Source organism: Microcaecilia unicolor, chromosome 2 (genome assembly GCF_901765095.1).
Source record: "Microcaecilia unicolor chromosome 2, aMicUni1.1, whole genome shotgun sequence".
In the NCBI taxonomy this organism is placed as follows: domain Eukaryota; kingdom Metazoa; phylum Chordata; class Amphibia; order Gymnophiona; family Siphonopidae; genus Microcaecilia; species Microcaecilia unicolor.
In genome coordinates this window covers 494,703,716-494,717,929 of record NC_044032.1, presented here as the reverse complement: position 1 = coordinate 494,717,929, position 14,214 = coordinate 494,703,716, and positions in this window count along the sequence as shown.

The window sequence follows — 14,214 nt, the reverse complement described above, 5'->3', positions numbered from 1 at the left end:
AGGGCCCTTTTTACCGCAGCTTGGTAAAAGCACTCTTTAAAGCCAGTGTGAATACAAAAAACAAACACAATGGTACCAGAAGGAATGCTCTGAAACACAAGTAAACATATAATATACATCAAATAAATATAACTTAATTGAAAAGTCCTCAATGCATGCATGTAATCCAACTGGCACCAGATGAAAAATCCAACAAGGGGTGTTCTGGGCTATAAGTTTTGCCGAAATTGCAGCTGTTTGTTTTTTATACTCTCACTGGTTTTCAGTGACCATATGGGGGCTCACTTCCAAAGCACTTAACCTTACAAAGTTCCATGGGTTGCTATTCTGATTATAATCGAACGAGAAAAACGCCCAAGTTCCGACCTAAATCGAGAGATGGACGTTTATCTCACAAAAACGAATAACGCGGTATAATCGAAAGCCGAACTTGGACGTTTTCAACTGCACTCCATCGCGGAAGCATACAAAGTTGACGGGGGCATGTCGGAGGCGTGGTGAAGGCAGAACTGGGGCATGGTTATCACCCAAACAGAGATGGGCGCCTTTCGCCGATAATGGAAAAAAAGTATGCGTTTGTAGCTAGAATTTAGGGCACTTTTCCTGGACCCTGTTTTTTCACGAATAAGGCCCCAAAAAGTGCCCTAAATGACCAAATTACCCCCAGAGAGAATCGGGGATGACCTCCCCTGACTCCCCCAGTGGTCACTAACCCCCTCCCACCACAAAAAAATGATGTTTCACAACTTTTTATTTTCACCATCAAATGTCATACCCACCTCCCTGGCAGCAGTATGCAGGTCCCTGGAGCAGTTGTTAGGGGGTGCAGTGGACTTCAGGCAGGTGGACCCAGGCCCATCCCCCCCTACCTGTTACAATTGTGCTGCTTAATGCTTATTAGTCGTCCAATCCCCCAAACCCACTGTACCCACATGTAGGTGCCCCCCTTCACCCCTTAGGGCTATAGTAATGGTGTAGACTTGTGGGCAGTGGGTTTTGAGGGGGATTTGGGGGGCTCAACACACAAGGAAAGGGTGCTATGCACCTGGGAGCTATTTTTTTTCTAGCAAAAAAGGTGCCGATACTCAAATGCCAGGCCACCCTTCAGGGGTGGGTGATCACTGAGGGACACATAGCCAGGCTCCATGCAACCAGTCATAGAATATAAGACAAAGCAGAATTGTTGTGTAGAGCCTGAGCTCTTTCATTAAAACTTGGGGACCATGGGTCAGTTTTAGCAGACAATGGAAAAGGTGCCAGTACTCAGTACCCCCAAGTACCCCCTCAAAAAAAGCCCTGGTTTTTATGTGCATTATTCTTTGTTATGTATCCTATACTGTTTATTGCAGTGGCGTAGCTACGTGGGGCCTGAGGGGTCCCGGGCCCCCGTAGATTTGGCCCTGGCCCCCTGCCCCACGATCCCCTTCAACCCCCCTCCCGCCACCAACGCTCCCCCACCGTCGCTGCCCACCCCGTCACCACAAATGATACCTTTTTTGAAGAGAGACTTCCTTCCGCGCTCGAGTAGCGCCTTTCTTCAATGAAGTTCCGGCGATCAGCTGTTTTGACGCCAGCAGCGTCGCCGGCGTCGAAACAGCTGATCGCCAGAACTTCATTGAAGAAAGGCGCTACTCGAGTGCGGAAGGAAGTCTCTCTTCAAAAAAGGTATCATTTGCAGCAACGGGGCGGGCGGCGACGGCGGGGGAGCGTTGGTGGCGGGAGGGGGGTTGAAGGGGATCGTGGGCAGGCCGGCAGGGGGGGTCTGATGTGGCGGTGGCTCGGGGGGCGGGAGGTTAAACAGTGCCCCCCCACCTCGGGCTCTGGCCCCCCCTCCCGGCGAGGTCTGGCTACGCCCCTGGTTTATTGTAAGCCACATTGAACTCAAACTTGTTTGGGGTAATGTGGGATATAAATGTCACAAATAAATAAATAAATAACTAAACAGAGTGGGACAGTGATAGTTTCTGCTGTAGTCCCTGTTGTTGAGACTTTGTCTTGGAGGGGGCATTTAGCATTGAGGCTTCACTCCTTGCCTTCTTCTTCTTTTATTTATTTTTTGTCTTTTTTCTTTGTCTCCCATTTGTGCTGTTCGCTTTGCACTTTATTTGGTTTTGTGTAGTGGTCACATGTATGTCAGCAAGTTGAGCGAGGTTGTTTGAATTATTTCAATTTTATTTTTGCATATATGTGATCATCCCCCAGATTCTACGTAGTGCTACTGAAATTTTGTGCGCAAATCTGGTCATATTCTGGATTTGCATGCGCAACTTAATTACTTAACAAGCCAATCAGCAGTGATAATTTCCACTTAACAAGCAATTATTGACACTAATTGGCATTAATTAGAATTTACACGCACACCTTGCTAAGGGTATTCTGTAAAGTGGTGCTTGCAAATTCTAATGTGCACTGCCAATAAAGGGGGCATGGCCAAGGGTGTGGAATGGGCAGGTCTTGGGCATTCTGAAAATTAACATGCAGGGTGATAGAATACGCCTTCTCTGTACTTAACTTAGGGGTACTAAGGTGCGCAGAAAAATGTCCTGCGCTAGTGTAGGTGCATGTTTTGGACAGGCACATAATTATTTTTCAACACACCCGTAAAAAATGCCTTTTTTGGGGTGCCGAAAATGGACGTGCGGCAAAATGAAAATTGGCAAGCGTCCATTTTGGGTCTGAGACCTTACCACCAGCCATTGACTTAGCGGTAAGGTGTCACACATTAACTGGGCGTTAATGGTCAACGCGCGTCCAAATGCCGATTACTGCTCATGCACCAGAAAATAAAAATATTTTCTGATGTGTGTATTGGACGTACGTCAAAAATGAAATTACCGCCTGAGCCAGGGCGGTAACTCAGAATTGGCATGTGTAGGCGCTTACGCAGCTTAGTAAAAGGGCCCTTTAGGCAATGGTGGACGTGCCTAGCTTTAGCTGCAGGCATGGCCACTAGGCACATTCTATAAACCATGCCTAAATCTAGGTGCAGTTTATAGAATACGCCTAGGTGGGAATTTTTTCAGCACTGATTTTTCAGGCGCCATATATAGAATCTAGTCCCATATGCCCATGCAAATGGCCTATGATAAAATTCAACCAGCATAAAAGTGCAAGGGTTGACATGATAGCATGTACTTTGCCAGTAAGCATGTGCAGGGGTAGAGGTTGGGCAGGGAATGGGCGGAGCATACATGTATGTAAATACTTTATAAAATATGCTAATCTACCGCTTACTTTAAAATTAGTGGTGTGGCCATTTGCACCTACTCTAGGTTTGTGCTTGGGAATGTATGTGTGATTTCTACCCCTTCTACTAGTATTTTATAAAGACAAGTAGGCATCTACTTTCTTTTTTTAAAAATGTACTTAAGATAGGCACCTGGAAACGTGTTTACACAAAATGTCCTCTTATAAAATTACCCTTCACGAGTCTGAAAAATTTCTGGATGATCCTCACTATAATCAATAGTAATTATTTTTCTCTATTTTCATTCATCTTTAAAAGCTTGATTTAGGCAAGAAGTCACATTTAGGGACGGAATCACTCAAGTGCATTTACTGGCTATTTATATTTTTTCGTCATTAGTAAGGTCTGTGGTATGACTGACAGATTACTATCATCCATCTGAAATGACTTGTTCCTTACTTTGAACTGCTTTCAGCCTTTTATCAGGAAATTTTTAAACATAGGTTAATAAATAAAAACAAAAAATTATATGTCTACAGAGATCTTTTTATTGGACTAGCATAATAAGGGAAAGGGGATGGGATTTGATATACTGACGTTCTGTGGTTAAAATCAAAGTGGTTTACATTTTAATGATTAGCTTTCGAGAGCTAACCTCCCCCTTTTGCAGATCAGAAAAGACAGAGCAAAAAATGACAGCATTAGATGGAATAATTGAATCATAAAAAGCATTCAGTCTAAAGAGGAAAGATGAGGAGGATGGAATTTGATGGTTGATCAGAAGGTGAAAGACAGTAGAATTTTATGACTCGTAAGGCCCTGTTTACTAAGGTGCACTACTGTTTTTATCATGCCCTAAGAATTAAAGTGTGCTAATTCTGTAGGTGCCCATATGAATACTATGGGGGCCTACACGATTAGTGTGCACCAAAAACATTAGCACACCTCTAACACTGCTTAGTAAACAGGGCCCATAATGTTTTAAAAAACTCAAATCTGTAGTAAGTTCTTTTTTTTCTCGGACCCAAACTATGCAATAGGGATATATAGCTCTTAACAAATAAAGGCAGAGAAAATGTCAACAACATTTCATCTGCCTTTTCCTATCACTGGCAAATTAAAATGGGGCAGGGTTTCATTTGCCAATGACAGGTTTAGTGAATGCACCCCCTCCTGCAATCTATGACCCCCTTCTGACTTTCCCTCCTTTCAGCCCTGTGGGCAACTCCCTCACTCTCTGTGCCCCCCCCCCCCCAAAGCCTACCTGAATCCTTGATGATCAGCAGTGATCTATTGGGGCAGGAGTGAAGCCCATTCTTTCCTGCCCAGTGGCATAGCCACAAGGGGGGGGGGGGAGCGCTTGGGTGCCTGTTCCCCTTTTGGACTCTAGACCCCTCCAAAGCTGCAGAACTCTTGAATGACTGATGGGGATGCCCAAGCCCCACCAGTCAAAGAGATCTGCTATCCACCCCCCCCCCCCAACCCCTCTCCCAGTGCTACCTCAGCAGTGAGGAAGCTGGCAGCATTCTTTCTAGCCACCAATGCCAGCACTCCTCATACATACGTAGAATTCTTGCAGAGTACTCCAAATGACTTCTCACTATAGAATAATATAGAGGCAATATCACCTACTATTTATGTTTTTGATCTTTCCTTTTCCTATGCCCCCAAACATCTTTCTAGCTTTTTCTGTTGCCATAGCTACCAGTTTGACAAGTCTGTCATCAAATATGATCATCCCCAGATCATGCTCTTCACCGCCTACATTGTTCTGCTACATTGGGTTTCTGCAGCCCAATAGAGACATCAGGAAAGGGTGGTGGATGCTAAGGATATGTACAGGCCGAAAAATATTCTGTTTGTTTTTAGTTTACTTGATATTTTTTCAGGTTTTTAAAAAATGTCTTTCATACATTGGTTTCAGTTTAAAATTTTAACATATGCTATAGATTTAACATGCAGTAATTGACAATGCATGTTAATTTTTTGATTGGAGCACTTTAAATAAACATAGCATGCACTAAATAGTTGTAATGCACATTAATGAACTAAATACACATTAATGAATGTCCTCCCTTGGAAGTGTTAGAGACAAAAGCAGTCAATGAATTAAAAAATGAATAGGATGAATATAGAAGATCCTTAATGGGGTCCTTTTACTAACCTGCAGTAGGCAGTAATGTACGCTTATTACAGCAAAGACAGGCCTTACCACGAGGCACCCTCAGGCGTCCTGTGGTAATTTTTGCTTGTACACGCACAACTATGCGCTAAAAAATAAACATTTCTGTTTAGCACTGGGAATGGGTCTGGGGGAAGAGAGTGGGTGTGTTCTATGCTAATTGGTTGCTGTGCTTGGAGTGTGGTTAGCGCATGAGTCTTTACCACTTACATAATGGGTGGAGGTAGGGGCTCATACACTAATGGTCATTCATTAATGGGTAAACTAGCACGTGGCTATTAATGGGGGAAATAGAAAAATCTGCAATTTTACCCTGGCAGAAAAATGACCTTAGTGCGAGAGAATGACCCAAGTAAGGATGTGAAAAGGTTACTTTTTACCGCAGTTGTTAAAAAATCCCCTAAAAGTGGACCTTTGGGCACTCCCACCATATCTGTTGAAAGGTGCCCAATAAACCACAATGGCACCAACAAAACTCTGTTCTTGTGTTGTAAATTTGCTGTAATCTATGAGGCTTAAGGTTTCATAGATACAGAGGGGAATTTTGTAAAATGTCCAAATCTGGGGGCGGGGAAAACTGTATTTTCGAAAAAAGATGGATGTCCATCTTTTGTTTCAAAAAAACTAAGGACGGCCTTGGATTTGGACGTCCTTAGAGATGGATGTCCTTAGACATGGAGGTCTTTGACGTTCGACAATTTTCAAGACCAAAGGTGTCCATGTCAAAAACGTCCAAATGCAAGCCATTTGAACATGGAAGGAGCCAGCATTTGTAGTGCACTGATCCCCCTGACATGCCAGGACACCAGCTGGGCATCCTAGGGGGCACTGCAGTGGACTTCATAAATTGCTCCCAGCAGGGGCGTAGACCACGGGTGGGCCTGGATGGGCCCAGGCCCACCCATTTCCCCTCCAGGCCCGCCCATCTGCATATCGCGCGCTGTCTCTATCCCTTTTGTCCCATGGAGGCAGCGCTTCCTTCCTGCCCTGTCTTCTCCCCAAGCTCCGCTGCATCGGTCCCTCCCTGCAAGTGGAATCCTCCTTCGCCGGTCACGCTGCGCTGCCATGCACACGCAGCTATGCTCCTCCCCCTGCCGCGTTCATCCGGCCCTAAACAGGAAGTGCATCACAGAGGGCCAGATAGACGCGGCAGGGGGAGGAGCGTAGCTGCGTGTGCATGGCAGCGCAGCGCGACCGGCGAAGGAGGATTGCACTTGCAGGGAGGGACCGATGCAGCGGAGCTTGGGGAGAAGACAGGGCAGGAAGGAAGTGCTGCCTCCGTGGGACAAAAGGTATAGAGACAGCGCGCAAAGGATGCGGATGGGTGGACCTGGAGGAAAAATGGCTGAGCTGCTGGGACATAGGAGGGAGAGGAGGAAGGGGCTGGGGGGAAGGGAGAGAGCTACTGGACATGGGAGGGAGAGGAAGAAGGGATTGGAAGGAAGGGAGAGAGCTACTGGGACATGGGAGGGAGAGGAAGAAGGGACTGGAAAGAAGGGAGAGAGCTACTGGATATGGGAGGGAGAGGAAGAAGGGACTGGAGGGAAGGGAGAGAGCTGCTGGGACATGGGAGGGAGAGGAAGAAGGGACTGGAGGGAAGGGAGAGAGCTGCTGGGACATGGGAGGGAGAGGAAGAAGGGACTGGAGGGAAGGGAGAGAGCTACTGGACATGGGAGGGAGAGGAGGAAGGGACTGGAGGGAAGGGAGAGAGCCACTGGGACATGGGAGGGAGAGGAAGAAGGGACTGGAGGGAAGGGAAAGAGCTACTGGACATGGGAGGGAGAGGAAGAAGGGACTGGAGGGAAGGGAGAGAGCTGCTGGGACATGGGAGGGAGAGGAAGAAGGGACTGGAGGGAAGGGAGAGCTGCTGGACATGGGAGTATAGGGAGAGAAAGAGGGGAGATGGATGGAAGGATGCAGAGAGAAAGGGGAGAGACTGGAAGGATGTGGAGAGAGAGAGGGGGGAGACTGAACAGAAAAGGGTAGAGAGATAGAGACACTAGATGGAAGGATCAGGAGAGAGGGTAGATGGGTGGAAGGATGAGGAGAGAAAGAGGGAAGACACTGGATGGAAGGGTAGGGAGAAAAGGGAGACACTGGATGCAAAAGAAAGAGGGGAGCTGCTGGATGGAAAGAGGGTAAGGACAGAGTAGGGAAAGACTGGAGAATAAGAGGAAGGGGCATGTGGAGAACAAGGGTGAGGAAAAGATGAAAAGCCATAGGTGGTGAATGGACAGGAAACCCTGGCAAGAGAAAGACGAAGGAAAGCAGAATCTAGAGACTGGGAGCAACACAATGAGAAAAAGTAAATGGCCATACAACAAAGGTAAAGAAAATAATTTTATTTTAATTTAGGATAAAGTAATATGGTACCTGTGTTAATAAAGTTTCAGAGACCAATACTTCCTTCCTTAGGTCAGGAGAGGATACCATAACAGCGTTATGCTGACCTGAGGCAGGAGGTTTTGGCCTCTGAAAGCTCATTGAAAAGGGTGTTAGGCTTTTAAATACATTTTCTGAAACCTGATGCACTGAAAAGCAGCACTTTACCCCTATGTGACAAATGCATCTGATTAGTGTGACTAAATTTTGCTGGGGAAGGGGGATAGAGAGAAAAATTTGTGCCCACCCACTTTAATTTCAGGCCCATCCAAAATTGGCAGTCTGGCTACGCCACTGGCTCCCAGGTACATAGCTCCCTTACCGTGTGTACTGATCCCTCCAAACCCCACTATCCCGAACTGTACACCACTACCCTAGTCCTTACGGGTGAAGGGGGCACCTAGATGTGGGTACAGTGGGTTTGTGGTGGGTTTTGGAGGGCTCGCTGTTTCCTCCACAATCATAACAGGTGGGGGGGGGGGGGGGTATGAGCCTGAGTCTTCCTATCTGAAGTGCACTGCACCCACTAAAACTGCTCCAGGGACCTGCATATGCTGTCATGGACCTGAGTATGACATCTGAGGCTGGCATAGAGGTTGGTACGAAATGTTTTTAAAGATGTTTTTTGAGGATGGGAGGGGGTTAGTGACCACTGGGGAGTAACGGGAGGTCATCCCCAATTCCCTCCGGTGGTCATCTGGTCATTTTGGGCACCTTTTTGTGCCTTATTTGTAAAAACAAAAACACGTCCGGTTGAAACCGTCCATGTTTTACTTTAGAACGTCCCTGCTTTTTTCGATTATGGCTCAAAGACATCCAAGTGTTAGGCATGCCCAAGTCCCGTCTTCACCATGCCTCCGACACGCCCCCTTGAAATTTGGGCGTCCTTGCGACGGACTGCAGATGGAGACGTCCAAAATCAGGTTTCGATTATACCGATTTGGACGTCTCTGGGAGATGGACGTCCATGTTCTGATTTAGGTGGAAAGATGGACATCCATCTCTTTCGAAAATGAGCCTGACAGTCATTTATACCCCTTCTCTATCATGAGACTATCAGTAGGTTTCACCATGCCATTTTGGAATTGACAAGGACAGGAGGTACTGGGGATTATTCCTGTCCGACCCAGCTAAGAACTAGAGATTTTTAAAGGTAGGTCTGGAGGAAGGGCTTTGCAGATGATTGTCTTATGACATGGTGGGACTTCTGGGGAGGGCACTAGAATTCATGGGCCATTCAGGATGGGGGGTTTTAGGTAGGGCAGGTTTTAGTTGAGAGTAGGGCCTCAGGAGGGGGTTTTGTGTTTGGGGGAAGGGGAGGGGAAGGTGAAAAGGACACCTTGAAGTAACTGTATCCAGCCACTTTTTAAGATATGGCCTGGGAGCATCAAGCATGGCTTTGTGGTCCTGTGTTCCCTAGACAGTAATGTAGCCCCAGCTGTAACTTGCCTTAATGAAAGTGCATTTCTCTTTTTCCGAAATCTTGGATCCGAATTTATGGACTTGAGTATTGTTCTTTATTGAAAACGTGAGGAATTTTTTTTCTTTCACCTTTTCTTTCTGCTTGATATCAGGTTTGAGTATGTTATTGATAAACGGGTACTTTCCTACACAAGATTTTTGCTTGTAACAAATTTAATAATTTGAATAAATAAAAAAAAAAAAAAAAGAAAGTGCATTTCTTGTACTAATCTCCAAGGACTTCAAAGCTCTAAGATACTGTGAAATGCAGCGATTGGAAATCTAAAAGGTAAACTCACATTAGGAGTAAAAACAGATATTTTAAATACGAGCTGCTCCAGATCAAAGAGCTCAAGCTGCCATCCAAAAGGATGATGTCACTTTCTCTACATGGTAATTGATTTTAATGGTCACACATTAATGGTGAAATAAGCATATGCAGACATATTTTCAAAGCACTTACCTATGGAACTTTGCAAGTCTAATTGCTTTGAAAATGAGCCCCTTGGCCATTAATTGAAAAAATAGAAAATCAGCCATTTTACTACTGCAATAAAAATGGCCTTAGTGCATGGGGGAAACCCACATAAGGATGGGCTAAGGCTACTTTCTGCCACAGCTTAGTAAAGGAATTTTTATAAATTAACATGTGTTCTATCCATTTTTATGCAGTTTTAAGGTGCATCAACAAAGCAAATCAGTGCTAAAAAAATAAAACGAAAGACACATTCTTAGTAGAAATGTATGTATACAAATACCAGAAGCCTAAAAATACTATGAGAGAATATATAGCACTAAATGAAGATATAGATATAATAGGCATCTCTGAGACCTGGTGGAAGGAATATACAGTGAAACCTCGTTTTTCGTTGACTTCGGATTTCGTCGTTTTCGGTTATCGTTGATTTGTTTTACAAAATTTTTGTCTCGGATTTCGTCGGCGTGCCCACGCTGCTAATTTTGCGTTCTCACGTGTCGTTCTTCTGGGGCGTTGTTTCCGGTTGTGGGATCACACTGCTGCTTCTGGTTCAGTGCCTGTACAAAATCGCCAGCTCTTTAATGAGAAAAATTTTGTCATTTAGCCCACACTGCTGCTTCTGGTTCAGTGTCTGTACAAAATCACCTCTGCATAACTGCCTGCTCTCATCATGGGACCAAAAATAGTTTCTATAGCCAGCAGTCCTTCAAAGAAGAAGGACAGGAACACAATTGAGTTGAAGAAGGAAATCATTGAAAAATACGAGAGTGACATTAAGATTGCTGAAATCGGCCGCATGTATGGGAAGTCACCATCCACAATCATATGTGAAAAGGCCAGACTGTTGTATGCCGATCTCATTAAGAAAATGCCTGGGACGAGTGCTACTTCACTATCCAGCTTATAATTGAAAGAGAAAAACGCCTGTATTGCGACCCAAATCGGGAGATGGGCATCTTTCTCCCGTGGGCGCCCAAATCGGTATAATCGAAAGCCGATTTTGGGCGTTTCCAACTGCAATCCATCGCGGAAATGGGTAAAGTTGATGGGGGCATGTTGGAGACGTGGTGAAGGCGAAACTGGGGTGTGGTTATCGGCCGAGGAGAGATGGGCGTCTTTAGCTGACAATCGAAAAAAAGGCGTTTTTACCGCGATTTTGGGTCACTTTTTTTGGACCCCTTTTTTTTCACGAACAGGTCCCAAAAAAGTGCCCTAACTGACCAGATGACCATTGGAGGGAATCGGGGATGACCTCCCCGGACTCCCCCAGTGGTCACTAACCCCCCCCCAAAAAACACCCCACTTTACAAACTTTTTTTCCAGCCTGTATGCCAGCCTCAAATGCCGTACCCACCTCTATGACAGCAGAATGTGTTCTATCCTGTGACAGCCTTTCCCTGGTTCTGATGTGGCTCTCGGGTGAGTGTGACACCTTTTCTGTTATGCGCACTGCAGAGTCACATCAGCAATGCATTGTGGTGGGTGTAGGGTATTGGGCTCCGTGATTCCAGTAGCGTGTGGCAAATGCTCACAATGTTGGTAGTTGGTAGGCTCTACTCCCATGGTGCTTTTCCCCCTGCTTACTGGGTCAGAGTGTGCCCTGTTTTGTTTCCGGTAGTCCATGAGGTAGTGGCCATTTTTGTTAGCCAGTTTTAGATCCCTTTCATGTGTTAGCCACGTTACAGAACTTAGTTCTTCCCTCGAATGTGGCTGAAAGAGGGCATTGTACAGAGCACATCCGAGGACATGGATTACTGAGACCAAGTCAGCATGGCTTTTGTGTGGGGAAATCTTGCCTGACCAATTTACTTCAATTCTTTGAAGGAGTGAACAAACATGTGGACAAAGGAGAGTCGGTTGATATTGTGTATCTGGATTTTCAAAAGGCGTTTGACAAGGTACCTCATGAAAGGCTACAGAGGAAATTGGAGGGTCATGGGATAGGAGGAAATGTCCTATTGTGGATTAAAAACTGGTTGAAGGATAGGAAACAGAGAGTGGGGTTAAATGGGCAGTATTCACAATGGAGAAGGGTAGTTAGTGGGGTTCCTCAGGGGTCCGTGCTAGGACCGCTGCTTTTTAATATATTTATAAATGATTTAGAGATGGGAGTAACTAGCGAGGTAATTAAATTTGCTGATGACACAAAGTTATTCAAAGTCGTTAAATCGCGACAGGATTGTGAAAAATTACAAGAGGACCTTACGAGACTGGGAGACTGGGCGGCTAAATGGCAGATGATGTTTAATGTGAGCAAGTGCAAGGTGATGCATGTGGGAAAAAAGAACCCGAATTATAGCTACGTCATGCAAGGTTCCACGTTAGGAGTTACAGACCAAGAAAGGGATCTGGGTGTCGTCATCGATAACACACTGAAACCTTCTGCTCAGTGTGCTGCTGCGGCTAAGAAAGCGAATAGAATGTTGGGTATTATTAGGAAAGGTATGGAAAACAGGTGTGAGGATGTTATAATGCCATTGTATCGCTCCATGGTGCGACCGCACCTTGAGTATTGTGTTCAATTCTGGTCGCCGCATCTCAAGAAAGATATAGTAGAACTGGAAAAGGTGCAGCGAAGGGCGACTAAAATGATAGCGGGGATGGGACGACTTCCCTATGAAGAAAGACTAAGGAGGCTAGGGCTATACAGCTTGGAGAAGAGATGGCTGAGGGGAGACATGATAGAGGTATATAAAATAATGAGTGGAGTGGAACAGGTGGATGTGAAGCTTCTGTTCACGCTTTCCAAAAATACTAGGACTAGGGGGCATGCGATGAAACTACAGTGTAGTAAATTTAAAACAAATCGGAGAAAATTTTTCTTCACCCAATGTGTAATTAAACTCTGGAATTCGTTGCCGGAGAAAGTGGTGAAGGCGGTTAGCTTAGCAGAGTTTAAAAAGGGGTTGGACGGATTCCTAAAGGACAAGTCCATAAACCGCTACTAAACAGACTTGGAAAAATCCAAAATTCCAGGAATAACATGTATAGAATGTTTGTACGTTTGGGAAGCTTGCCAGGTGCCCTTGGCCTGGATTGGCCGCTGTCGTGGACAGGATGCTGGGCTCGATGGACCCTTGGTCTTTTCCCAGTATGGCATTACTTATGTACTTATGTACTTATGACCTACTGCTCATCTCAGTACCAGGGAGACTCGTTGCCAGTGGGGCACAACCTCTGATCTGCAGTTAACTGTGAGTAAGCGTGCTTATTCCAATAAAGGACGTTTTCAGAGAGATTAGTCTTCAGGTGTCAACTGCTGTGCCAATGTTATAAAGCAGCAACAAGTCCTAGAGGTCTGCGTGTATGCAGGTCCCTGGAGCACTTTTAGTGGGTACCGCAGTGCACTTCAGCCAGTTGGACCCAGGCCCATCCCCCCTACCTGTAACACTTGTGCTGGTAAATGGGAGGCCTGCAAAACCCACTGTACCCACATGTAGGTGCCCCCTTCACCCCTAAGAGCTATGGTAGTGTTGTACATTTGTGGGTAGTGGGTTTTGGGGGAGGGGGGTTGGGGGCTCAGCACCTGTGGTAAGGGAGCTATGCATGTGGGAGAGTTGTCTGAAGTCCACCGCACTGACCTCTAGTCTGCCCAGTTGGTGTCCTGGCATGTCAGGGGGGCGAGTGTACTACGAATCGTGGCCCCTCCCATGACCAAATGGCTCAGATTAGGACGTTTTTGAACTGGGCGTTTTTAGTTTCCATTATCACTAAAAAAAACAAACGCCCAGCTGAAAAACATCCATTTTTTCAAAAATACGTTCTATCCCGTCTCTTCATGTACCCGTTTTTGGACATAGACGCCCATGGAGATAGGCGTTCGCGTTTGATTATGCCCCTGTAAGTGATTTTAAGGCCAGCAGAGGCTGGTTCGAAAAATTCAAGAGGCGCACTGGCATACACAGTGTTACTAGGCACGGAGAAGCTGCGTTTTCGCATCCTGTTCAAACTTCTTCTACTAACCTATAAATGTATTCACTCTGCTGCTCCCCAGTATCTCTCCACACTTGTCCTTCCCTACACCCCTTCCCGTGCACTCCGCTCCATGGATAAATCCTTCTTATCTGTTCCCTTCTCCACTACTGCCAACTCCAGACTTCGCGCCTTCTGTCTCGCTGCACCCTACGCCTGGAATAAACTTCCTGAACCCCTACGTCTTGCCCCATCCTTGGCCACCTTTAAATCTAGACTGAAAGCCCACCTCTTTAACATTGCCTTTGACTCGTAACCACTTGTAACCACTCGCCTCCACCTACCCTCCTCTCTTCCTTCCCGTTCACATTAATTGATTTGCTTATTTTTTATTTTTTGTCTATTAGATTGTAAGCTCTTTGAGCAGGGACTGTCTTTCTTCTATGTTTGTGCAGCGCTGCGTATGCCTTGTAGCGCTATAGAAATGCTAAATAGTAGTAGTAGTAGTAGTAAGTCTGGTGCCGAAAAATCTGTGTCTGAATTCAAAGATTACGTAGAGGCTGAAGGATTCATCCCCCAACAAGTCTTCAACTGTGATGAAACTGGCCTGTT